This window comes from Pseudophryne corroboree, chromosome 5 (genome assembly GCF_028390025.1).
Source record: "Pseudophryne corroboree isolate aPseCor3 chromosome 5, aPseCor3.hap2, whole genome shotgun sequence".
In the NCBI taxonomy this organism is placed as follows: Eukaryota; Metazoa; Chordata; class Amphibia; order Anura; family Myobatrachidae; genus Pseudophryne; species Pseudophryne corroboree.
The window spans coordinates 159,696,634-159,722,752 of NC_086448.1; the positions used below are offsets into that span (position 1 = coordinate 159,696,634).

Genomic DNA, 26,119 nt, shown 5'->3' on the forward strand with positions numbered 1-26,119 from the left:
TTCCAGTTACAGATTAACCTGCTTCCAGCATTGTGCTTCCAGCAGAGTTCAACTCTTCTTAAAGTGCCGGTACCCTTTTCTGCAGATTACCACTCACCACCGGTACTATTATTTCACCGCTCTCAAGCTCCATACATCATTCATATTTCATCGCTCTCAAGCTTCATTTATTATTTAACTGGTTCCAGCCAGTATCCACTCCGTGCCAACATCTGTCTGGTTCCAACCAGTACCCACAGCAGCTATTTTATCTACAGCAGCCCAGCTTTTCCTGGAACACCAGCTGGTACGATCCTGGGCTATCTCCATTACTACAGACGGGCCTGGTAAGGACTTTCCACCTAGAGGATAATAAGAACTGTCTCATGCTACCAGAGCCCTGTGGCCATTGCCATCTTGTAGTACCCAGGAACTGTGTCATTTAAACTGCTGATTTTATGTTTTCCTTTTATTGCTGCTGTGATACGGAGTTTGTCAAATAAACAACCTTGACTTTTATTTTGGTTGTCGTGGTCACGCCTTCGGGCAATCTTCTTACATGTAACTTACATGTCTAGGGGTCTGATATAACCTCCCAGGTTCCACTACACCTCAGCCCCTACAACTGAGGCTGCCTCCCGTCAGCTCAGGCCCTCAGTTGTGACAGTAAGCACTGACCATATGAATCCAGCCGGAGACCAGGATCAAGCGGCCAGGCCGATGCAAGAACTGGCAGCCCGACTTGAACATCAGGAGGCTGCACAGGGCCACATCATCCGCTGTCTCCAGGATCTCTCTACTCGGCTGGATGGGATTCAGACAACCCTCCGTGGATCAGACGCGTCCGGTGCGTCACCCACAGTGACTCCAGCTGTAACCCCACCCACCTTACCCATTTCTTCTCCATGTCTTCATCTTCCAACGCCAGCAAAATTTGACGGGTCTCCAAGATTCTGCAGGGGATTTCTCAACCAGTGTGAAATTCATTTTGAGCTACAACCTGGCAATTTTCCCAGTGACCGAACCAAAATTGCCTACATTATTTCTCTTCTCAGTGGCTTAGCCCTTGACTGGGCATCACCGTTATGGGAGAGGTCTGATACCCTGCTGTCCTCCTATACTGATTTTGTGTCAACATTCAGGCGTATCTTCGACGAGCCAGGCCGGGTAACTTCAGCTTCATCTGAGATTCTCCGTTTACGCCAGGGATCGCATACTGTAGGACAGTATCTTATACAGTTCCAGATCCTGGCATCCGAACTGGCATGGAACGACGAGGCCCTGTATGCTGCATTCTGGCATGGCTTATCAGAGCGTATTAAGGATGAGTTAGCTACCAGAGACTTGCCTTCTAAGTTAGATGAGCTAATCTCACTCTGCACGAAATTTGATTTACGTTTCAGAGAAAGAGCAACTGAGCGTGGAAGATCATCTGCTCCAAAGTCTTCTGCTCCTCCTCCTCGCCAACTGTCACCATCCAAAGATGAGCCCATGCAAATTGGTCGTTCCCGTCTAACTCCTGCTGAGCGCCGAAGACGTCTCTCTGAGTCTCTTTGTCTTTGCTGTGCAGCTCCGTCTCACACCATCAATGCCTGTCCCAAACGTCCGGGACTCCAGCTCCTAGCTCGCCAAGGAGAGGGCCGGCTAGGAGTAATGATCTCCTCTCCATCTCCTCATAATTGTAATCTCCCAGTCTCGCTCCAAATTGCTCAACGTTACAGGAACGTCATTGCCCTCCTTGATTCCGGAGCAGCAGGGAACTTTATAACCGAAGCCTATGTTAAACGGTGGTCCCTACCCACCGAGAGACTTCCTTCGTCCATCTCCTTAACTGCCGTGGATGGCAGCAAGATTTTCGACGCAGTTATTTCTCTAAGGACTCTACCAGTTCGTCTGAGAGTGGGAGTTCTTCATTCTGAATTTATCTCTTTTCTAGTGATTCCAAGAGCCACACATCCAGTGGTTCTGGGCCTTCCATGGCTCCGTCTCCACAATCCATCAATTGACTGGACGACTACGCAAATTCTGGCATGGGGTCCCTCCTGTGCTGAGACATGTTTGTTTATTAAAGTATTGCCTGTTTGTTCTTCCTCCTCCAGGTCGTCTGATGTTCCACCTCCTCCATATCAAGATTTCACGGATGTGTTCAGTAAAGCTTCTGCTGATATCCTTCCTCCTCATAGAGAATGGGACTGCCCGATTGATCTCGTTCCAGGGAAGGTTCCACCTCGAGGCCGAACTTATCCGTTGTCTCTGCCTGAGACGCATTCCATGGAGGAATACATTAAAGAGAACCTAGCGAAGGGGTTCATCCGACCTTCCTCTTCTCCAGCCGGCTCAGGCTTCTTTTTCGTAAAGAAAAAAGATGGTGGTCTGCGGCCGTGCATCGACTACAGAGGTTTGAACGACATTACCATCAAGATCCGCTATCCTTTACCCCTGATTACTGAGCTCTTTGATAGAGTTAGCGGAGCCACCATCTTCACAAAGTTGGACTTGAGAGGTGCATACAATCTCATCTGGATCCGTGAGGGTGACGAGTGGAAGACCGCCTTTAACACCCGTGACGGACATTATGAGTACCTCGTCATGCCCTTCGGATTGAGCAACGCTCCAGCTGTCTTCCAGCATTTCGTGAATGAGATCTTCAGAGACATCTTATACCGCCATGTCGTGGTCTATCTAGATGATATCCTCATCTTTGCCAACAATCTAGAGGAACATCGTTTCTGGGTAAAGGAGGTTCTGTCCCATCTCCGTGTCAATCATCTCTATTGCAAATTAGAGAAATGTGTCTTTGAAGTCAAATCCATTCCGTTTCTAGGTTACATTGTGTCCGGTTCCGGACTAGAGATGGATCCTGAGAAACTACAAGCAATCCAGAATTGGCCGATACCCGTAACCCTCAAAGGGGTCCAGAGGTTCTTAGGGTTCGCCAATTATTACAGAAAGTTTATACGAGACTTTTCCACCATTGTGGCGCCTATCACTGCATTAACTAAGAAGGGTGCTAACCCGTCCAAGTGGTCTGAGGAAGCTACGCAAGCTTTTCATCTCCTAAAACAACGGTTCATCTCTGCTCCAGTTTTGAAACAGCCCGACATCGACTCTCCTTTCATCTTAGAGGTGGATGCCTCCTCCGTTGGAGTAGGAGCGGTGTTATCTCAGAGAGCTAAAGATGGCCATCTACATCCTTGCAGTTTCTTCTCCCGGAAGTTCTCCCCAGCTGAGCGCAACTATGCCATTGGCGACCAGGAGTTGCTAGCCATCAAGCTCGCTCTGGAGGAGTGGAGATATCTGTTGGAGGGAGCTTCTCATTCAATCACTATACTTACCGACCACAAGAATCTTTTATATATGAAAAGCGCACAATGTCTCAACCCTCGTCAGGCCGGATGGGCACTTTTCTTTTCCATGTTCGACTTTAAACTCCAGTTCTGTCCGGGCTCTCAGAATCGCAAGGCCGATGCCCTTTCCTGCTCATGGGAGCAAGAAAATGAGTCAGAGTCTTCAGACAAGCATCCTATTATTAATCCGTTGGCATTCTCCACGATAGGGATGGACTCTACGGCCCCACCAGGGAAAAGTTTTTTGAAGCCGGTGCTAAGGAAGAAGCTCATGCATTGGGCCCATGCTTCCCGTTTTGCCGGACATACAGGTATCCAAAAAACCCTTGAGTTTATCTCTAGGTCCTATTGGTGGCCAACTCTGAAAAAGGACGTCATGGAGTTTATTGCATCTTGCCCAAAGTGTGTCCAACACAAAGTATCCCGCCAGTCGCCTGCGGGGCAACTGGTTCCACTATCCGTTCCCCGTCGACCATGGACCCATTTGTCGATGGATTTCGTTACAGACTTACCTATGTGCAACAAGTTCAATACCATCTGGGTGGTAGTTGACCGGTTCACCAAGATGGCACACTTCATTCCTCTTACCGGTCTTCCGTCAGCTTCCAAGCTGGCTCAAGTGTTCATACAAGAGATCTTCCGACTCCACGGTCTTCCTGAAGAAATTATCTCAGATCGAGGAGTTCAATTCACAGCCAAATTCTGGCGAAGTTTATGTCAAGTCCTCCAAGTCAAACTAAAGTTTTCCACGGCTTACCATCCTCAGACCAATGGTCAAACTGAGAGGGTGAATCAGGACTTGGAGGCCTTCCTCCGCATCTATGTGTCTTCCTCTCAAGATGACTGGGTTCAACTACTTCCATGGGCCGAGTTTTGTCATAACAACCAATATCATTCCTCATCTTCTTCAACACCATTCTTCACTAACTATGGATTCCACCCTAAAGTTCCTGAATTCCAACCGCTTCCAGCAACTTCTGTTCCAGCAGTGGATATCACTTTACATCAGTTTGCAAACAACTGGAAGAATGTACGAGCGGCTCTGCTCAAAGCATCGTTCAGGTACAAGAAGTTTGCAGATAAGAAGCGTAGAGCGGTTCCTGCTCTCAAGGTGGGTGATCGGGTGTGGTTATCCACGAAGAATTTGAGGTTAAGAGTTCCCAGCATGAAGTTTGCACCTCGCTACATCGGTCCTTTCAAAATTGAACAAGTCATCAATCCTGTTGCTTACAGACTCCAGTTACCTCCCTTCTTAAAAATACCCAGGACATTCCATGTTTCCCTGTTGAAACCGCTGATCCTGAATCGGTTTCATTCTACACTTCCTCCAGCTCCGAAAGTCCAAACTCAACGAGGCGTTGAGTCTGAAGTGGCGAAGATTCTGGACTCACGTCACCGTTACGGTCAATTACAGTATCTCATTGACTGGAAGGGTTACGGCCCTGAGGAACGCTCATGGACCAATGCTTCTGATGTCCATGCTCATGCCTTGGTCCGGAATTTCCACTCCAGGTTTCCTCAAAAGCCAAAGAAGTGTCCTGGGGCCACTCCTAAAGGGGGGGGGGGGGTGCTGTCACGATCCGGGTATCTGGACGCCATTACTTACCTTTCAGATGCCTCCTAAGGCTGGCTCAGCGCTCCAGGATCGGATCCCATCTGTTATTCTGATGTCCACATTCCTGCCTCCTCTCCTGTCACTCTGAGACGCTGTCACAGCGGTGCCATGTTACATCCGGAATGGCGTCTCCCGCGGCCTCCGCCGCCGTCCCTGAGTTTCTGCATGCAGGATGTCAGAGTGGCGCTTACGTCAGCCGCGGCCTCCGCTGTGCCCGCGTGGTTCAAATGTGCACTCATCAGTCTGGCGTCTTCTGTTTACTGTGGCCGGCGCCGCCATTACTGTTAAAGTTCCCACATGGATTACAAACCAATCTTCCCTCCAAGTGTCTGCATGGGCGCAGCCATGTTGGATTCTGTCACCTGCTCAAATTCCTCCAATCCGTTGTTTGCATTGTAATCTGCATAATTGCCTAGCCAATCCCTTCCTTGCTGCAGGTATAAGTATTCTGTGCCTGAGCAAGGAAGGCGTCAGTGCTTTGGTTGTCAAACCTAGTTCCAGTTTGTCTCTCTCCTGTGGTTGTTTTCCAGGTTCCAGTTCCTATCTCCAAACCTCCACTAAAGAGACCCGCTCCAGTCTACCACCTGCGGTGCAGCCTGACTCTCCAGTCCTCTGGGACTCATCTGTTTCCAGTTACAGATTAACCTGCTTCCAGCATTGTGCTTCCAGCAGAGTTCAACTCTTCTTAAAGTGCCGGTACCCTTTTCTGCAGATTACCACTCACCACCGGTACTATTATTTCACCGCTCTCAAGCTCCATACATCATTCATATTTCATCGCTCTCAAGCTTCATTTATTATTTAACTGGTTCCAGCCAGTATCCACTCCGTGCAAACATCTGTCTGGTTCCAACCAGTACCCACAGCAGCTATTTTATCTACAGCAGCCCAGCTTTTCCTGGAACACCAGCTGGTACGATCCTGGGCTATCTCCATTACTACAGACGGGCCTGGTAAGGACTTTCCACCTAGAGGATAATAAGAACTGTCTCATGCTACCAGAGCCCTGTGGCCATTGCCATCTTGTATTACCCAGGAACTGTGTCATTTAAACTGCTGATTTTATGTTTTCCTTTTATTGCTGCTGTGATACGGAGTTTGTCAAATAAACAACATTGACTTTTATTTTGGTTGTCGTGGTCACGCCTTCGGGCAATCTTCTTACATGTAACTTACATGTCTAGGGGTCTGATATAACCTCCCAGGTTCCACTACACCTCAGCCCCTAAACTGAGGCTGCCTCCCGTCAGCTCAGGCCCTCAGTTGTGACACCCTCATTCCGAGTTGTTCGCTCTGTAATTTTCTTTGCATCGCAGCGCTTTTCCGCTAATTGCGCATGCGCAATGTTCGCACTGCGACTGCGCCAAGTAAATTTGCTAAGAAGTTTGGTATTTTACTCACGGCATTACAAGGTTTTTTCTTCGTTCTGGTGATCGTAGTGTGATTGACAGGAAGTGGGTGTTTCTGGGCGGAAACTGACCGTTTTATGGGAGTGTGTGAAAAAACGCTGCCGTTTCTGGGATAAACGCGGGAGTGGCTGAAGAAACGGGGGAGTGTCTGGGCGAACGCTGGGTGTGTTTGTGACGTCAAACCAGGAACGACAAGCACTGAACTGATCGCACTGGCAGAGTAAGTCTCGAGCTACTCAGAAACTGCACAGAAAAATCTTTTCGCAATATTGCGAATACTTCATTCGCAATTCTGCTAAGCTAAGATACACTCCCAGAGGGCGGCGGCTTAGCGTGTGTAATGCTGCGAAAAGCGGCTAGCGAGCGAACAACTCGGAATGAGGGCCAAAAGCAGAATGAGGTGAATTTATCATTGAAGAGTTTTGAAATCTTCAGTAATCTCCAAGTTACCAATATATTTCTGTATAAAGGAAAAACTTACAGTGCTGCCAGTCATAACAGACATAAAAACTGTGTGTAAATATATCTCACGAATCACTGCTTTACATGATCGATTTATTCATTGTAAAATACATTTCCCAATATGCAACACACAGCAGTTTTACATATTTGATATCAAATACTGACATATGACAAGTGTTTAAAGTGTTTTGGATTCATTTTAAATATATATATATATATATATATATATATATATAAATCACAGAGTAGTGCCCGGCACTCCAGTATCCCCCAGGGTTTAGTGCTGTGGTGCCTTCCCGGTGGCCAAAGGTCACAAGATAATGCAGCAAGAAAACTTGGCGGCACTCAGCAGGCTTCTTTCAATCCTTTAATATGGTCTTAGAGCCGACATGTTTCGGGGCTTGTACCCCGTCCTCAGGGCCAGAACAGAAATGAATCAAGTGGACATATCACATTTAAATACCCCCACCAAACAAGACACTAAGTAGCTAAGTGTACTCACCTGCTCCACGCCGTGCTCGCCCGCTCTGGTCCAGCGTCAGTGCCCGGTCCCGGCTTGATGACGTCCGTGGCGCGATTAGCTGTGTTTCCGTCCCCATGGTTACAGCCAGATACTTGCTGTCATCCATTTGCTCCATCGCACGCCTCTCTCCGCCCGGCGTCCAATGCCGTTGAGCCTCCTCTGACACAGCCATTGACGTGACGGCACGTGAGTGTAGCTGGGGTATCACCATGGCAACCATGTTCCCCGTAGTGGAACGCATGCCAGAAAAAAGTTCTGCATAAGATACAATACAAAAGACAAAAACCGTGAAAAAAATTAAAAAAGCATAAACTATACACCTAGTATAATGCTGCAAGCAATTGATACAACATACAATTAAAAACTGAACATGAAGTTTATCATCCCTACCTCAGGCATGGACAAAAAAGGGAAACTGTATTAGACTGTTTTAAGTTACTGAGACTGGACCTGAGTGGTAAATAGGTCCATAACTGATAATTACTTTATCTAGCTCTCTAAAGAGAATAATTTTATAATTTCATATGCTAAAGGAAACATTGTAATCCCAAGTTTTCATTGAGTCCCCCTGGTGACAGTGTGCCTAAAGTGTAAATCCATCTAGTCTCCCTCTGGAGTAAAGTCCTAGCCCTATTACCTCCTCTAAGGGACAATGGTACATGGTCTATCAATATTGCTCTAATGCTGGCTACCCCATGTTTTGCCACTAAACAGTGGCATGCGAAGGGTTGATCACTCATGCCTTTCTCTTGGGCCTTTTTAATGGCACTTCTATGCAATGCCATCCTCTCCCGAAACTGTCTAATAGTCTTGCCTACATAGGCAAGACCACAGGGACAGGTAAGGAGGTAGATGACATGGGTGGTAGTGCACGTGAGCCTATGTGCTATTGTCATCTTTTTACCCGAATGTGGGTGATTAAAGGTAGCACCAGTGATTAAGGTATTACAAGTGGTGCACCCCAAACATTTGTAGCAACCTAGTTTAGGCCTCAAAAAGTGTGACTGGGTGTGTCTAGTGAGCTTGGTGACATCTAATTTTACTACATGATCTCCTATGTTACGGCCTCTCGTGTGGCTAGGCATGATCTTAGTGTCCACCAATGTCGACAAAGCTGCATCTGTTTGGATAATCGGCCACCATTGTTTGACCTTTTTTGTAATCCTTGTCGATGCCGTGGTATATTTATTCACCCAGGGTAACCTTTTATCTACATTTTTTTTGGTGGTAACCCCCAATGTTTGTGCTCGAGTCAGTTTGAGCACCTTCTGTTTGGATGCCTCCAATTCTTTAAGAGGGTATCCACGCTCAGTAAATTTGTAAAGCATCTTATCCAAAGCTATTAAAGTTTCATCATAATCTGATGTGATGCGTCTGACCCTCAAAAATTGAGAAAAAGGTAACCCCTTTCGAAGAGATAACGGGTGAAAGCTTTGATGGTTCAATAGGGTATTTCTATCAGTGGGTTTTACATATATGGAGGTTTTCAAGACCCCATTTGACCTGGTGATAGTAACATCTAAAAAATTAATGAATGTTTTATCTATCTCATATGTAAATTTCACTACGTGCTCAGTCGCATTATGTGTATCCCATATGGATTTTAAGGATTCCTCAGAGCCATTCCAAAGTACCAGTAAATCGTCTATGTACCTCCTGTAGTATACTAGACGACTAGAAATGTTAGTGTCTAATAAAAACATATGTTTTTCTAAGTGGTACATGAATGCGTTGGCGTACGATGGGGCCACCGCCGACCCCATCGCACATCCCGCTGTTTGTACATAAAATTGGCCATTGAAAAGGAAATAGTTCCTACGTAACACCTTATCCAATAGTGTTAGGGTCTCCTGCCCTGTGCTGCCACGTCGTCATGGCAACCGGGAGACAAGTACTAGCGGAGTAACCTGAGCGCAGCTGATACTCCGGTTCGGGTCTTTTGCTGTGCAGTGGTTATAGGCTCTGTGCACGGCAGGGGATCCGGTGCTGGTTTTTGTACTCACAGTCTGTGAGGTCTGAGTGGGGCGTGGACAGCACCTGCTTTATAAGGCCTCTTTCCAGGTTAAGCAGATGCTGCTGAATCTTTGTTGGTTAGTCAGTTCCTGAAAGTTAGCCAGTACTGTGTAGCTTTGTATTTGTTTGTTGCTTACTGCAAATAGGCCTGGGGATTTGGTATTACACTCTGCCAATCCAGACCTAGCAGTAAGACTGGAGTCAGTCGTTTAGCTTGCTGGGGTTGTTACTACTCTGTGAACTTAGCAAGTTTGCGGCTGTATTCTAAGACTTGCCTGTCTAATCCTGTCTCACTGTGCTAGGTGTCAGGGGTCAGTTTAGTGGCAGTAAACTGAACCTGTGCACTGCAAGTGAGAATTAGGATTGTGGAGACTCTCCTTGTGTCTATCATTCCATCTCTGACCAAGGAGTTTACTGCCACACCCGTTGGTAACCCTTTAGGGTTTTGCTGTTGCCCTTAGCAACAGCATTTCGGGTTCTCTATGTATTAAAACACAACATCTTGCTTTTCCCATCTGAGCAATTCTAATACAAGGGAGATACCCAGTTCCTTAGCCTCTGGGCTTCTCTGTTCACTTTGTGTGTATTTTGTTACCCTATCACCTTCTGTGTACGTTATGTCATATTCCCCAGTCTGTCTGTGAGTCCATTTGTTGTGCATAACAGTTCTGACACCAGTACTTTCCTGCAGGCACTGGTGTACATAACAGTTCTGACACCAGTACTTTCCTGCAGGCACTGGTGTACATAACATATTCAGCAGCCTAATACTCCTGTTGAAATTTTGTGGGAATATGGAGCATACCCCTCAAAATACGTTGCAACAGGTGGTCGATCAGGTGCAGGTCCTGACTCGACAATTTAATGATCTGTCCATTAAAATGCACACCTCCCAGGCTGCTGGCGGAGCTCCCGCAGCAGCAGCACCTGCAGGGGTTAAGGAGCCGAAAGTAAATCTCCCGGATCGTTTTTCTGGAGATCGCTCGCAGTTCTTTTGTTTCAAGGAGAGCTGCAAGCTATACTTCCGGCTTAGGCTTCAGTCTTCTGGGTCGGAGATTCAGCGGGTGGGCATAGTGATTTCCTTGCTACAAGGAGACCCACAGGTCTGGGCATATGGGTTGCAGCCTGACTGTCCGTCGCTTAAAAGTGTTGATGCTTTTTTTACGGCACTGGGCATGTTGTATGATGACCCTGACAAGACGGCCTCAGCCGAGGCTCAGATTTCGATCCTTAAGCAAGGGCGAAGGCCAGTTGAGGTTTACTGTACGGAGTTTCGGAGGTTGGCCCATGATACCCAGTGGAATGACCCAGCCCTGAGACACCAGTACCGAAGAGGTCTTTCTAACCAGATAAAGGACCAACTGGTACAATATCCCTTGCCTGATAGCTTGGATCAGCTCATGCAGTTATCCATCCGGGTGGATAGACGGCTGAGAGAGCGTAGGCTTGAAAGGGAGACTGAGATTTCCTTCCTTCCCAAGGGAACCTCAGACTCTGAGGAATATTCCGAGGAGCCTATGCAGATTGGGGCTACCCGCCTCTCCTCGCGTGAGAAGACGCGGAGGAGACAGCAGGGGTTGTGTTTGTACTGTGGGAATAAAGGTCATGTGGTAGTATCATGCCCAGAAAATCCGGAAAACTTCAGGGCCTGAGGGTGATGGGAAATATCCTGTCAGGCCAGAAGTCAGAATTTCCCAAGAAGACTTTTATCATTCCGGTGACCTTGAAGATCCTCGGTCAAACTGTCAAGACTGAGGCCTTTGTGGACAGTGGGGCCGACGGGGTTTTTATGGACCGCCAATTCGCCCTGAAACACTCTGTTCCCTTAGTACCCTTGGCATCGGAAATTGAGATTTGTGGGTTAAACGGGGAACCATTATCCCAAGGTAAAATTACCTCTTGCACTAGCCAGATTTCTTTGTTTATTGGAGCCACACACTCTGAAAAATTGTCCTTTTATGTGACTGTCTGTACTTTTGCCCCATTGGTGTTGGGGTTACCCTGGTTAAGGGCCCACAATCCTCAATTTGACTGGGTCTCTGGGGAGATTCTTAGTTGGGGTACTGATTGTTTCAGGAGTTGCTTGAGCCTTCCAGTCAGGCTCTCGCAGCTAAGTTTGCCAGGATTGCCAGGGTGTTATGCAGATTTTGCGGACGTGTTCTCCAAAAAAGTTGCAGAGGTACTACCTCCCCATCGCCCCTATGACTGTGCCATTGATTTGTTGCCAAATGCTAAGCTTCCCAAGAGCAGGTTGTACTCCCTGTCACGTCCTGAGACTCAGGCTATGGCAGAGTACATTCAGGAGAACTTGGCTAAGGGATTTATCAGACCTTCACAGTCTCCAGTTGGGTCGGGGTTCTTCTTCATGGGTAAAAAGGACGGTTCGTTGCGACCCTGCATCGACTTCAGGGAATTGAACCGTATCACGATTAAAAACTCATACCCACTGCCTCTCATTTCGGTCTTGTTTGACCAGCTTCGTACTGCCACCATTTTTTCTAAGATTGACCTACGCGGTGCGTACAATCTAATCCGAATAAGAAAGGGGGATGAATGGAAGACTGCCTTTAATACCCACTCAGGGCATTATGAATATTTGGTGATGCATTTTGGGCTCTGTAATGCCCCGGCAGTCTTCCAGGATTTCATGAATGATGTGCTCGGGGAATATTTGGATAGATTCTTAGTTGTATACTTAGATGACATCCTAATCTTCTCCCATTCCCTGGAGGAACATCGGAAGCATGTACGCTTAGTCCTCCAGAAACTCAGAGACCACCGGCTTGGGGCGAAGCTGGAGAAGTGCGAATTTGAAGTTCAGCAAATCGCATTTCTAGGATATATTATCTCCCCAGAAGGTTTCCAAATGGAGGGTTCCAAGGTACAGGCAGTCCTGGATTGGGTGCAACCCACTAGTTTGAAGGCGCTTCAGCGTTTCCTGGGCTTTACGAATTTTTATAGACGATTTATCGCTGGATTTTCGTCTATAGAGGCGCCCTTGGTGGCACTCACTAAGAAAGGGGCGGATGTTGCTCACTGGTCTTGTGAGGCTAAAGCGGCTTTTGCCCGTCTCAAAAGGGCATTTGTTTCGGCCAAGGTGCTGCGACACCCAGATCCAGAGCGTCCTTTTGTGGTGGAGGTGGATGCCTCTGAGATGGGTATTGGGGCAGTGCTTTCTCAGATGGGAGTGTCTGATAATCGCCTTCATCCCTGTGCTTACTTTTCCCGTAAATTTTCACCTGCCGAGATGAATTATGACGTGGGTAACCGGGAATTGTTGGCTATTAAGGATGCACTCGAGGAGTGGAGACACTGGCTTGAGGGGGCTAAGTTTGTGGTCTCAATTCTCACTGACCATAAGAATCTGGCATATTTAGAGTCAGCGAAGCGTCTCAATGCCAGGCAGGCACGATGGGCTTTGTTTTTTGCTCGCTTTAATTTTTTGATAACATTTCGCCCTTGGTCAAAAAACATCAAGGCTGATGCGCTCTCGCAGAGTTTTGCTCCAATCCAGGAGACCACCGAGGAGCCGTTGCCCATTGTTTCCCCATCATGTATTAAAGTGGGCATTACCCAGGACCTCTTATCATTAGTCCTTAGAGCACAGGAGCAGGCTCCTCCAGACCTTCCGGTAGGTCTTTTGTTTGTGCCTCCTAGGTTAAGACAGTGAGTGTTCCTGGAATTCCATGCCAAGAAGTCGGCAGGTCACCCGGGTATTGCCAGAACTCGGGAGTTGCTATCTAGGGCGGTGTGGTGGCCCTCGGTGGCTAAGGATGTGGATCAGTGGGTTCGGGCATGTGACATCTGTGCCGAAATAAGACTCCTAGAGGAATTCCTGTTGGCCCATTACATCCACTCTCTATCCCATCTAAGCCATGGACCCACATTTCAATGGATTTTGTGGTGGACTTGCCCAAATCCTCGGGGATGACAGCCATCTGGGTTGTCGTTGACAGGTTTTCGAAGATGGCGCACTTCGTTCCACTGGTTGGGCTGCCATCGGCCAGACGCCTGTCTGAATTATTTATGCTGCATGTTGTGCGTCTCCACGGGTTGCCACTTGATGTGGTCTCTGACCGCGGATCCCAGTTTGTGGCCAAATTCTGGAGGGCATTTTGTTCCGATCTCCAGATTTCTGTCAGCTTGTCGTCAGGCTACCATCCGCAGTCTAATGGGCAGACTGAAAGGGTGAACCAGTCCTTGGAGCAGTTCCTCAGGTGTTATGTCTCCAAGTGTCAGACTGACTGGGTTGCTCATCTGTCCATGGCGGAGTTTGCCTATAACAACGCGGCTCACTCTGCTACAGGGATCTCTCCCTTCCTTTGTGTGTATGGGCATCATCCTAAGGCCAATTCTTTTGACCCCCTGGACTCCACGCCTGGTGGTTCCTCTGTGGTTTCGGTCCTTAGAGGTATTTGGCGGAAAGTGAAGAAAGCCCTTGTGTCTGTGTCATTAGTGACCAAAAGGGTTTTTGATAAGCGGAAAAGACCCTGCAGCTTCAAATTAGGAGACTTCGTCTGGTTGTCTACCAAGAATTTGAAGTTGAGACAGCCATCTCATAAGTTAGGCCCCCGGTTCATCGGCCCTTATAAGATCACCAGGGTTATCAATCCGGTGGCATTTCAGTTAGATCTGCCCCATTCTTTGGGTATCAATAAAACATTTCATTGTTCCCTTTTAAAACGGGCGATTAGGAATCCTTCTTCCAGTGGAAGACCTTCCCCTCTTCTGATACGTGGCCAGAGGGAGTTTGTTGTTGAAAGGATTCTTGACTCCAAGGTGGTTCGGGGTCGGCTGTCATTTTTGGTGCACTGGAAGGGGTATGGCCCGGAGGAGCGGTCGTGGGTGCGCAGTTGTGATCTTCATGCCCCCAGACTGATACGCTCTTTCTTCTCGCAGTTCCCCGATAAACCCGGTGGTAGGGGTTCTTTGACCCCTCGTCAGAGGGGGGTACTGTTAGGGTCTCCTGCCCTGTGCTGCCACGTCGTCATGGCAACCGGGAGACAAGTACTAGTGGAGTAACCTGAGCGCAGCTGATACTCCGGTTCGGGTCTTTTGCTGTGCAGTGGTTATAGGCTCTGTGCACGGCAGGGGATCCGGTGCTGGTTTTTGTACTCACAGTCTGTGAGGTCTGAGTGGGGCGTGGACAGCACCTGCTTTATAAGGCCTCTTTCCAGGTTAAGCAGATGCTGCTGAATCTTTGTTGGTTAGTCAGTTCCTGAAAGTTAGCCAGTACTGTGTAGCTTTGTATTTGTTTGTTGCTTACTGCAAATAGGCCTGGGGATTTGGTATTACACTCTGCCAATCCAGACCTAGCAGTAAGACTGGAGTCAGTCGTTTAGCTTGCTGGGGTTCTGTTACTACTCTGTGAACTTAGCAAGTTTGCGGCTGTATTCTTAGACTTGCCTGTCTAATCCTGTCTCACTGTGCTAGGTGTCAGGGGTCAGTTTAGTGGCAGTAAACTGAACCTGTGCACTGCAAGTGAGAATTAGGATTGTGGAGACTCTCCTTGTGTCTATCATTCCATCTCTGACCAAGGAGTTTACTGCCACACCCGTTGGTAACCCTTTAGGGTTTTGCTGTTGCCCTTAGCAACAGCATTTCAGGTTCTCTATGTATTAAAACACAACATCTTGCTTTTCCCATCTGAGCATTTCTAATACAAGGGAGATACCCAGTTCCTTAGCCTCTGGGCTTCTCTGTTCACTTTGTGTGTATTTTGTTACCCTATCACCTTCTGTGTACGTTATGTCATATTCCCCAGTCTGTCTGTGAGTCCATTTGTTGTGCATAACAGTTCTGACACCAGTACTTTCCTGCAGGCACTGGTGTACATAACAGTTCTGACACCAGTACTTTCCTGCAGGCACTGGTGTACATAACAAATAGCTGTAAAAAGAAAAAGGGCTCAGGGCCCTCATAATTCTCGTTCCCCTCTATGAGTGACCTCACCGCCTCCACACCTGCCTCATGTGGAATGCAGGTGTAGAGGCTCGTGACGTCTGCACTACACAAGAGGAAATTGTCAGGCAGAGGATTAAGTTGTTGCAATTGAATCAATAGCGACGTAGTATCCTTCAAATAGGAAGGTAGAGCTTGTACACAAGGATTCAAAAATACATCCAAAAAGATAGATATTGGTTGATATAATGACCCCCTAGCCGACACAATTGGTCGGCCAGGTGGGTTTACCATAGTTTTATGTACCTTAGGCACCGTATAAAAAAGTGGCACTCTAGGGTACTCAACTATTAATGCTTTACTAATATCCTCTGAAATGATACCCAGTTGGCTAGCCTGTGTTATCATACTATCTAGCTCCACTTTATATTCCCTAGTAGGGTTTTTTACTAGCTTTTGATAAACTGTAGTATCATTTAGTTGACGTAGACATTCATTAATATAGGATGTTGTATCCAACACTACTATAGACCCCCCCTTATCGGCTTTTCTTATAATGATATCTTCCCTTTCTGAAAGATTTTTAAGGGCTAATCTTTCTTGTTTGGTCAAGTTAGAGGGGGTAGACTCCAACTGAGCCCTACTACCCTCATCTTCTACCATTCTAGTAAATGTCCGTATCGAAGGATTTAAAGAAGGGGGATCAAACTGTGACTTCTGGGCCACTTTACGTAGTTGTGCTGGAATATCTGATTTCTTGTCAGGAGCTGGTCTATTATTGAAAAATTATTTTCTCCTTAAAGTCCTATTTAGACGGTGGACTTCTACTTTTCATTCAAGTGGATCTGGTCGGGTAGTAGGGACGAATGTCAAACCTTTAGCTAATAGGCGGTATTCCAAGTCCGTAAGTGAGGTTGAAGACAAGTTGAAAACCAGTTCTTTTAAGGTCGAGGAGGTCTTGGAGCTGCCCCTTCCTCCTCGTCCTCTTCCTCGACCTGCTATCGGTGTTCGGTTGGAACGTGTCCGTACCCCTATGGGGTGTTGCCCCAAAGGGAACTGTTCATCAGCTGGATCAATATCGCCAAGACTTGATTCGTTTTAAACAGGATAAACTAACTAAGGTCAAGAGAGACTATGAACAGAGGCAGGTATACCCGTGGTTGGGTAATACTAGGACTGGGCAGGATCACAGACCAACTTATAGACGCCAGCATTCACGCAGATGGAATGGGAAACAAGACACCAGTACCTCTGCAAGCGACTCTGAATATGCCTCTTCCCAGAGACCATCAGCTGATGAACAGTTCCCTTTGGGGCAACACCCCATAGGGGTACGGACACGTTCCAACCGAACACCGATAGCAGGTTGAGGAAGAGGACGAGGAGGAAGGGGCAGAACCAGAGGATCTTACGCTCCAAGACCTCCTCGACCTTAAAAGAACTGGTTTTCAACTTGTCTTCAACCCCACTTACGGACTTGGAATACCGCCTATTAGCTAAAGGTTTGACATTCGTCCCTACCACCCGACCAGATCCACTTGAATGGAAAGTAGAAGTCCACCGTCTAAATAGGACTTTAAGGAGAAAATAATTTTTCAATAATAGACCAGCTCCTGACAAGAAATCAGATATTCCAGCACAACTACGTAAAGTGGCCCAGAAGTCACAGTTTGATCCCCCTTCTTTAAATCCTTCGATACGGACATTTACTAGAATGGTAGAAGATGAGGGTAGTAGGGCTCAGTTGGAGTCTACCCCCTCTAACTTGACCAAACAAGAAAGATTAGCCCTTAAAAATCTTTCAGAAAGGGAAGATATCATTATAAGAAAAGCCGATAAGGGGGGGTCTATAGTAGTGTTGGATACAACATCCTATATTAATGAATGTCTACGTCAACTAAATGATACTACAGTTTATCAAAAGCTAGTAAAAGACCCTACTAGGGAATATAAAGTGGAGCTAGATAGTATGATAACACAGGCTAGCCAACTGGGTATCATTTCAGAGGATATTAGTAAAGCATTAATAGTTGAGTACCCTAGAGTTCCACTGTTTTATACGGTGCCTAAGGTACATAAAACTATGGTAAACCCACCTGGCCGACCAATTGTGTCGGCTAGGGGGTCATTATATCAACCAATATCTATCTTTTTGGATATATTTTTGAATCCTTGTGTACAAGCTCTACCTTCCTATTTGAAGGATACCACATCGCTATTGATTCAATTGCAACAACTTAATCCTCTGCCTGACAATTTCCTCTTGTGTAGTGCAGACGTCACGAGCCTCTACACCTGCATTCCACATGAGGCAGGTGTGGAGGCGGTGAGGTCACTCATAGAGGGGAACGAGAATTATGAGGGCCCTGAGCCCTTTTTCTTTTTACAGCTATTGGATAAGGTGTTACGTAGGAACTATTTCCTTTTCAATGGCCAATTTTATTTACAAACAGCGGGCTGTGCGATGGGGTCGGCGGTGGCCCCATCGTACGCCAACGCATTCATGTACCACTTAGAAAAACATATGTTTTTATTAGACACTAACATTTCTAGTCGTCTAGTATACTACAGGAGGTACATAGACGATTTACTGGTACTTTGGAATGGCTCTGAGGAATCCTTAAAATCCATATGGGATACACATAATGCGACTGAGCACGTAGTGAAATTTACATATGAGATAGATAAAACATTCATTAGTTTTTTAGATGTTACTATCACCAGGTCAAATGGGGTCTTGAAAACCTCCATATATGTAAAACCCACTGATAGAAATACCCTATTGAACCATCAAAGCTTTCACCCGTTATCTCTTCGAAAGGGGTTACCTTTTTCTCAATTTTTGAGGGTCAGACGCATCACATCAGATTATGATGAAACTTTAATAGCTTTGGATAAAATGCTTTACAAATTTGCTGAGCGTGGATACCCTCTTAAAGAATTGGAGGCATCCAAACAGAAGGTGCTCAAACTAACTCGAGCACAAACATTGGGGGTTACCACCAAAAAAAATGTAGATAAAAGGTTACCCTGGGTGAATAAATATACCACGGCATCGACAAGGATTACAAAAAAGGTCAAACAATGGTGGCCGATTATCCAAACAGATGCAGCTTTGTCGACATTGGTGGACACTAAGATCATGCCTAGCCACACGAGAGGCCGTAACATAGGAGATCATGTAGTAAAATTAGATGTCACCAAGCTCACTAGACACACCCAGTCACACTTTTTGAGGCCTAAACTAGGTTGCTACAAATGTTTGGGGTGCACCACTTGTAATACCTTAATCACTGGTGCTACCTTTAATCACCCACATTCGGGTAAAAAGATGACAATAGCACATAGGCTCACGTGCACTACCACCCATGTCATCTACCTCCTTACCTGTCCCTGTGGTCTTGCCTATGTAGGCAAGACTATTAGACAGTTTCGGGAGAGGATGGCATTGCATAGAAGTGCCATTAAAAAGGCCCAAGAGAAAGGCATGAGTGATCAACCCTTCGCACGCCACTGTTTAGTGGCAAAACATGGGGTAGCCAGCATTAGAGCAATATTGATAGACCATGTACCATTGTCCCTTAGAGGAGGTAATAGGGCTAGGACTTTACTCCAGAGGGAGACTAGATGGATTTACACTTTAGGCACACTGTCACCAGGGGGACTCAATGAAAACTTGGGATTACAATGTTTCCTTTAGCATATGAAATTATAAAATTATTCTCTTTAGAGAGCTAGATAAAGTAATTATCAGTTATGGACCTATTTACCACTCAGGTCCAGTCTCAGTAACTTAAAACAGTCTAATACAGTTTCCCTTTTTTGTCCATGCCTGAGGTAGGGATGATAAACTTCATGTTCAGTTTTTAATTGTATGTTGTATCAATTGCTTGCAGCATTATACTAGGTGTATAGTTTATGCTTTTTTAATTTTTTTCACGGTTTTTGTCTTTTGTATTGTATTTTATGCAGAACTTTTTTCTGGCATGCGTTCCACTACGGGGAACATGGTTGCCATGGTGATACCCCAGCTACACTCACGTGCCGTCACGTCAATGGCTGTGTCAGAGGAGGCTCAACGGCATTGGACGCCGGGCGGAGAGAGGCGTGCGATGGAGCAAATGGATGACAGCCAGTATCTGGCTGTAACCATGGGGACGGAAACACAGCTAATCGCGCCACGGACGTCATCAAGCCGGGACCGGGCACTGACGCTGGACCAGAGCGGGCGAGCACGGCGTGGAGCAGGTGAGTACACTTAGCTACTTAGTGTCTTGTTTGGTGGGGGTATTTAAATGTGATATGTGCACTTGATTCATTTCTGTTCTGGCCCTGAGGACGGGGTACAAGCCCCGAAACATGTCGGCTCTAAGACCATATTAAAGGATTGAAAGAAGCCTGCTGAGTGCCGCCAAGTTTTCTTGCTGCATTATATATATATATATATATATATATTATATATGCCTTTATAAAAAAGGAACACTCAGGAAAAAAAATGTAGAAATATCTGTACAGCCAGTCCACAAAGCTTCTAATGTCCATTGAGGAACTAATGGGGGTAATTCAGGGTTGATCGCAGCAGCAAATTTGTTAGCAGTTGGGCAAAACCATGGCCCTTATTCCGAGTTGATCGCTCGCTGCCGTTTTTTGCAGCGCAGCGATCAGGTTACTACTGCACATGCGTATGCACCGCAATGCGCACCCGCGTTGTACGGGTACAAACAGCATCGTTGCTGTGCAATGCTTCTAGCGACGAAACCATTTGCACAACCGATCGCAATGAGATTGACAGAAAAAGGGCGTTTATGGGTGTCAACTGACCGTTTTCTGGGAGTGGTAGGGAAAACGCAGGCGTGTCCAGGCACTTGCAGGGCAGGTGTCTGACGTCAGTTCCGGGACCGAACAGGCTGAAGTGATCGCAAGGGCTGAGTAAATCCAGAGCTACTCAGAAACTGCAAAAAACTTTTTCGTCCCGCTGGGCTGCACAAGCGTTCGCACACTTGCAAAGCGAAAATACACTCCCCTAGAGGCGGCGACTATCTGATCGCTGCTCTGCAAAAAATAGCTAGCGAGCGATCAACTTGGAATGAGGGCCCATGTGCACTGCAGGTGTGGCAGATATAACATTTGTAGAGAGAGTTAGATTTGGGTGGGTTATTTTGTTTCTGTGCAGGGTAAATACTGGCTGCTTTATTTTTACACTGCAATTTAGATTTCAGTTTGAACAAACCCCACCCAAATCTAACTCTATCTGTGCATGTTATATCTGCCCCCCCCCTGCAGTGTACATGGTTTTGCCCAACTGCTAACAAATTTGCTGCTGCGATCAACTCTAAATTTAGGCCCAATGTCCCACTACACAGATCCAATCACCCCACAGGAGCGTGCTGAAAAAAATGGGTGTGGTCACGCACCAATGGGGGCGTGGTTGCTGAAAAGGGGGAGTGCTGACATGACACACCACCTGTATCGCGTGACAAATGGAAACATTATTTTCAATTGCACACGCACCTTACCTGTCTGATTTTTTTCTCGCAATGTGGAACCTCTGAAGAAATGTATCCTCTGAGGCAGACGGCGTCTTCAGTCGGTATTCACTATTCATGTAGGAGATCCCATCGTCCAGAAGATGCCTGATTGTGTAGGAGTATTAGCAAGGTCACCATCATACAACAGCGGTTCCACCAGATTCACATTCTGCCCCCTGCATCTCTCAGCCACACCATCACCAATCCCCTGTGTCGTCACTCAGCACATCATCACCTACCCCCTGTGTCGTCACTCAGCACACCATCACCTACCCCGTGTCGTCACTCAGCACACCATCACCTCCCCCTGCGTCGTCATTCTGCACACCATCACCTATCCCGTGTCGTCTCTCAGCACACCATCACCTATCCCGTGTCATCACTCAACACACCATCACCTATCCCGTGTCGTCACTCAGCACACCATCACTTATCCCGTGTTGTCACTCATCAGCACACCATCACCTACCCCCTGTGTCGTCACTCAGCACACCATCACCTCCCCCTGCGTCATCATTCAGCACACCATTACCTCCCCCTGTCTCGTCTCTCAGCACACCATCACCTATCCCGTGTCATCACTCAGCACACCATCACCTACCCCGTGTCGTCACTCAGCTCACCATCACCTATCCCGTGTCATCACTCAGCACACCATCACCTATCCCGTGTCATCACTCGGCACACCTCACCTATCCCGTGTTGTCACTCAGCACACCATCACCTATCCTGTGTTGTCACTCAGCACACCATCACCTATCCCGTGTCGTCACTCAGCACACCATCGCCTACCCCCTGTGTCGTCACTCAGCACACCATCACCTCCCCGTGTCGTCACTCAGCACACCATCACCTTTCCCGTGTCATCACTCAGCACACCATCACCTTTCCCATGTCGTCACTCAGCACACCATCGCTTATGCCCTGTGTCGTCACTCAGCACACCATTACCTACCCCCTGTGTCGTCACTCAGCACACCATCACCTCCCCGTGTCGTCACTCAGCACACCATCACCTTTCCCGTGTCATCACTCAGCACACCATCACCTTTCCCATGTCGTCACTCAGCACACCATCGCTTATGCCCTGTGTCGTCACTCAGCACACCATTACCTACCCCCTGTGTCGTCACTCAGCATGCCATCACCTATCCCGTGTCGTCACTTAGCACACCATCGCCACCCTACACACACACACACACACACACACACACACACACACACACACACACACACGGGTCAGGGCCACCCTATACACACACATACATGGGTAATTACCAGCCTACAGTTACACAGGGGCCAATTCCAGACTATGGACACACATACACACGCTGTGGGTAGAACCACACACTCACCTTGGGACCAGACACTCCTCTTCCATCCACCTCCAAGTTCAATCTTCCTGCCAGAGCTCTCCTTGCCTGGCCTGTTCTTCTATCACTCCCGATTCCCCCTTTGCGGATATCTCAGTGCCTGCTGCTTCAAATGTGCAGGGGCGGGAAGAGGGGGGGGACTGCTTCTTCTGTCGCCGATGGGCAGGGGGGGGTTTAAACCGCTGCTGCTGTTGCCGCTGGGAAGGGGGGGGGCGCTGCTGCTGCGGCCGCTGAGAGGGGGGAACCGCTGCTGCTGTGGCCGCTGAGAGGGGGAGGGAACCGCTGCCGCTACTGCCACTGAGAGGGAAGGGGGGAGAACCGCTGCTGCTACTGCCGCTGGGAAGTGGGGGGGGGACTGCTGCTGCTATTGCCGCTGAGGGGGGGAGGGAACCGCTGCTGCTACTACCGCTGGGAAGGGGGGGGGACCGCTGCTGCTGCCGCCGAGGGGGACGGGACGGACCGGGACCCGGATTTAACATGGGTCAGGGAGATCGGAGGCACTTTCCGGGGCAGACTGGCCGGGGAAACGGGAGGCCGGAGTGTCGGGACGTATGTAGCGGGGGCAAGTGAGCATGATGCCCTGGCCGGTGGCGCCCCCCTCTGCTGGACGTGCCACGGCTCCCAGGGCACGTGCCCTGCTCGACCCCCCTTAGATACTCCTCTGGTTGTGAATAAGAGTTTTAATAGCATAGAGTGAGAGGAAGGGCCCGATGCTGTAAATATTGTGGAGAAACCGGCAGGTTTGTGAAAGTGATTGGATGTGGTGGGGGTGGAAGGAAGGAGTAGACTATTAGTGAAATCTACTGTAGACATCAGGTTTGTGGAAGGGAGTAGAGTGAGAAGTCAGCGGAGAAGGAAATGGTGGGAGCAGGGGGAACCTTGACTGGGGGAAAGATGATGAGTTCAGTTTTAGAAATATTGACTTTCAGGAAGCATTGTGCCTTCCAGGATGAGATGGCTGATAGACAAGAGTTGACACAGGAGAGGGCAGAGATAGAGAAGTCCATACAAGAGAGGTGAATTTGAATATCATGAGCACAGTGTATTATGAGCACAGTGTAGTTCAACAAATCTGATAAGTTCACAGAGGGAAGACTTTTAGAGGAAGCAGAAGAGGAGAACTTTGTGGGGACCCTGACAGGAAGAAGAAGTAGAGGGGTGGTAGTGGTGGGGAGTGTAGATATAGAGAAAGCATACAGTAGTTGGACAAGTGAGAAGAGACCCAGGAGAGAGTGTATGATTTGGAGGAGAAGGGGATTGTCAAGAAGTAATATTCCAATAGTGTGTCGCTATGTTATTAGCAGAGCTTGTACTATTAGTGTTATGTTGAAAAAAAACACAAATATTTTATATGATATTTTATGTAATATAAACAATTGCAGGCATCTTTAAATAACCACCTCTGCTTGACAGAAACACAGTCACAAGACCCACCAAGATCACACAGGATAGAAGAGAATGTCTGGGTCTTGCATTAATTCTATAAATCATTGGTATTCCAAGAGGAGATGTAACCCCCAAGAAGTCTTGTCTTCAATCCTCCACAATCTTCCAGTACTCATCAACAGATTAGTGGGAGCTTCTCTCAAACTTGTCTACTCACATGTATGTGTAGGTATTGTCAGGGCTGGCAACAGAAATCTTCTGGCCCGGTACATAGATATCTCTGGGCCCCCCATCAGCCATATATGGCCATTATGTAATACACAGGATACAGTATAATACTGTATATGCTTTTGATAGCATGTGACTTTTACTATAAAATCACCACGACATCAGGGTCGAAAATAGTATTGTTGTCATATAAAATTACCCCCCCCCCCCCCCCCCACAGTATTGCAACCTACTTCACATTACACCACACAGTAGTGTCTCTTTTTTTTTTTTTGGGGGGGGGGGGGGGAATAAGTTTTATTGTTTTTTGTAATAAGAAAAGCAAATGCAAAAACATTAAACAATATACGGATCAATACAGAAGGTGCATAAAGGTGAAGCATCAATAAGACATAGTGACATCACGGTCCATAGTGATCCTATCCATCAAATATCAAACAAAAAGAATTCAAACAACAATACAATTATAGAAAGAACAAGACAAGGAAAGAAAGAATAAGAAGCAAGAACAAGAAAAGGAGGGGAGGGGGGGCTGAGCGTCGGCCAGACGAGGTCGGTCACATTATCAAGTCCTGTCACATGTGTAGATAGTGGATCAGATGGTTGTCAATGGCGGTTCAGCATTAAAGTGCATTGTCCATGGCGTCCAAGTGCGTATAAAAGTGATTGATGTGTCATGAAGGGCAGCGGTGATGCGTTCCAGTTTGTATGTGGTCCATATAGCATTAATAGTGGCAGGAAGAGTAGGAGGAGAGGCGGATTTCTAGTTCGCTGCAATTTGGCATTTGGCTGTATTTAAAATGTGCTTAATTAGTCTTAGTAGATGGCTCGAAATGTCAGGGATAGGTCACAAAAGTAGAGAATAAAACGGTGAGTCGGGAATAACTACACCAGTGATTTCCAAAATTAGCTTATGAATCTGGCGCCAGTAGCGGTGGGCGAGCCCACAGGACCACCAAACATGCAGCATGGTTCCCCTCTGCCCACAAAGTCTCCAACATCTATCAGAGCAGGAAGGGTAGATAGCCTGAAGTCCAGACGGTACTAAGTACCATCGGTAATAGATTTTATAAGAGTTTTCCTTGATTTGCAAAAATTGATAGAAAGTTGAGTGGGGAAGAGAGAAGCGCGATTGTAGGTCCGTAAACGAGGGAAATGAAGAGGGAGGGGCCAGATCCATCAAGAAAAGTACATTGTGTGAAGTCCAATATTTAAAAGCAAGGTGGTTAGTACCTGGAGGGAACTTAATATTGTCCCAAAGGGGAGTCAATAGCGGATTATAGGAACGAAGTCGATAAAGGCGGGTACAATGATCCCAGACCGACAATGAAAAGCGCATTGTCGTCAATAAGAGAGACGAGGCCGGGCGGGAGCGAGGCACGCACCATAACAGGGTTGAAGATGTATACATATTTACTGCATGAGCTTCCAAAAGTGTCCATAATCTCTGTTCAGGAGGCGAGTGCCAGAGAACACAGGAGGCTAAGTGTGTAACATGGTAGTATCTAATCAAGTCCGGCATACCAAGGCCCCCTGAGGTACGATGTTGTTGAAGTAATCGTATCTTAACTCTGGGCTTCTTTCCAGCCCAAATGAAGATAGACAAATCCCTTTGAAGATTCTTCAATATTTTAGTCGGTATGTGGATTGGGAGGGTCTGCCAAAGATATAGTAATCGCGGGAGTATGTTCATTTTGACAGCAGCTATGCGCCCAAACCAAGAGATATAGAGTTTGTTCCAACCAACTAGATCAGTTCGTATAGACGCGAATAGGCGTGGGAAATAGGCTGCTTATAGTGATGCGTGAGACTTAGTTAAATAGATACCTAGATACTTAAGCTTAGTGTGTTGCTACTTAAATGGATAAGAAGACTGTAAGAGGCATAGATCCCAGGAAGACACGTGTATATCCAAGATCTCTGTTTTATCAGTGTTGAATTTGTAATTAGATGACTATAAGTATGAATCTCCTTAAATAAATGTTGTAAAGATATGTGTGGGTCAGTTAAAGTTATGATGACATCGTCAGCATACAGCGCTGTCTTGAATTCATGGTTCCCCACCGCAATGCCCGAGATGTTAGTGTTCAGTCTGATTTTTGCCGCCAAAGGCTCCATCACCAGAGCGAATAGCAATGGGGAGAGTGGGCAGCCCTGCCGGGTGCCATTTCTCATAGAAAGAGATGGGGAGGAAAGACTGTTGACGAGAACGGAGGCAGAAGGGTTGTGATAAAGTGAAGTAACGGCATTATAAAAAGCACTTTGCAGGCCTATATTTCTCAGGGTTTGTTGAATAAAGGGCCATGCTACTCTATCAAAGGCTTTTTCTGCATCCAGAGCCACCACCAGGGTCGG

At 47.1% G+C, this 26,119-nt stretch overlaps 1 long non-coding RNA gene across 1 annotated transcript in view; it reads right to left on the bottom strand.

Annotated features, from left to right (window-relative positions):
- The window catches only part of LOC134928881 (uncharacterized), a 113,448-nt gene extending 90,717 nt beyond the window's left edge, over positions 1-22,731 (bottom strand). The window contains exons 1-2 of the long non-coding RNA XR_010178096.1: positions 22,133-22,731; positions 20,766-20,882 (exon numbers count right to left, since the gene is read on the bottom strand). This is a non-coding gene — a long non-coding RNA (uncharacterized LOC134928881). The remainder of the gene's footprint in view (positions 1-20,765; positions 20,883-22,132) is intronic.
- Between the last annotated feature and the right edge of the window lie 3,388 nt (positions 22,732-26,119).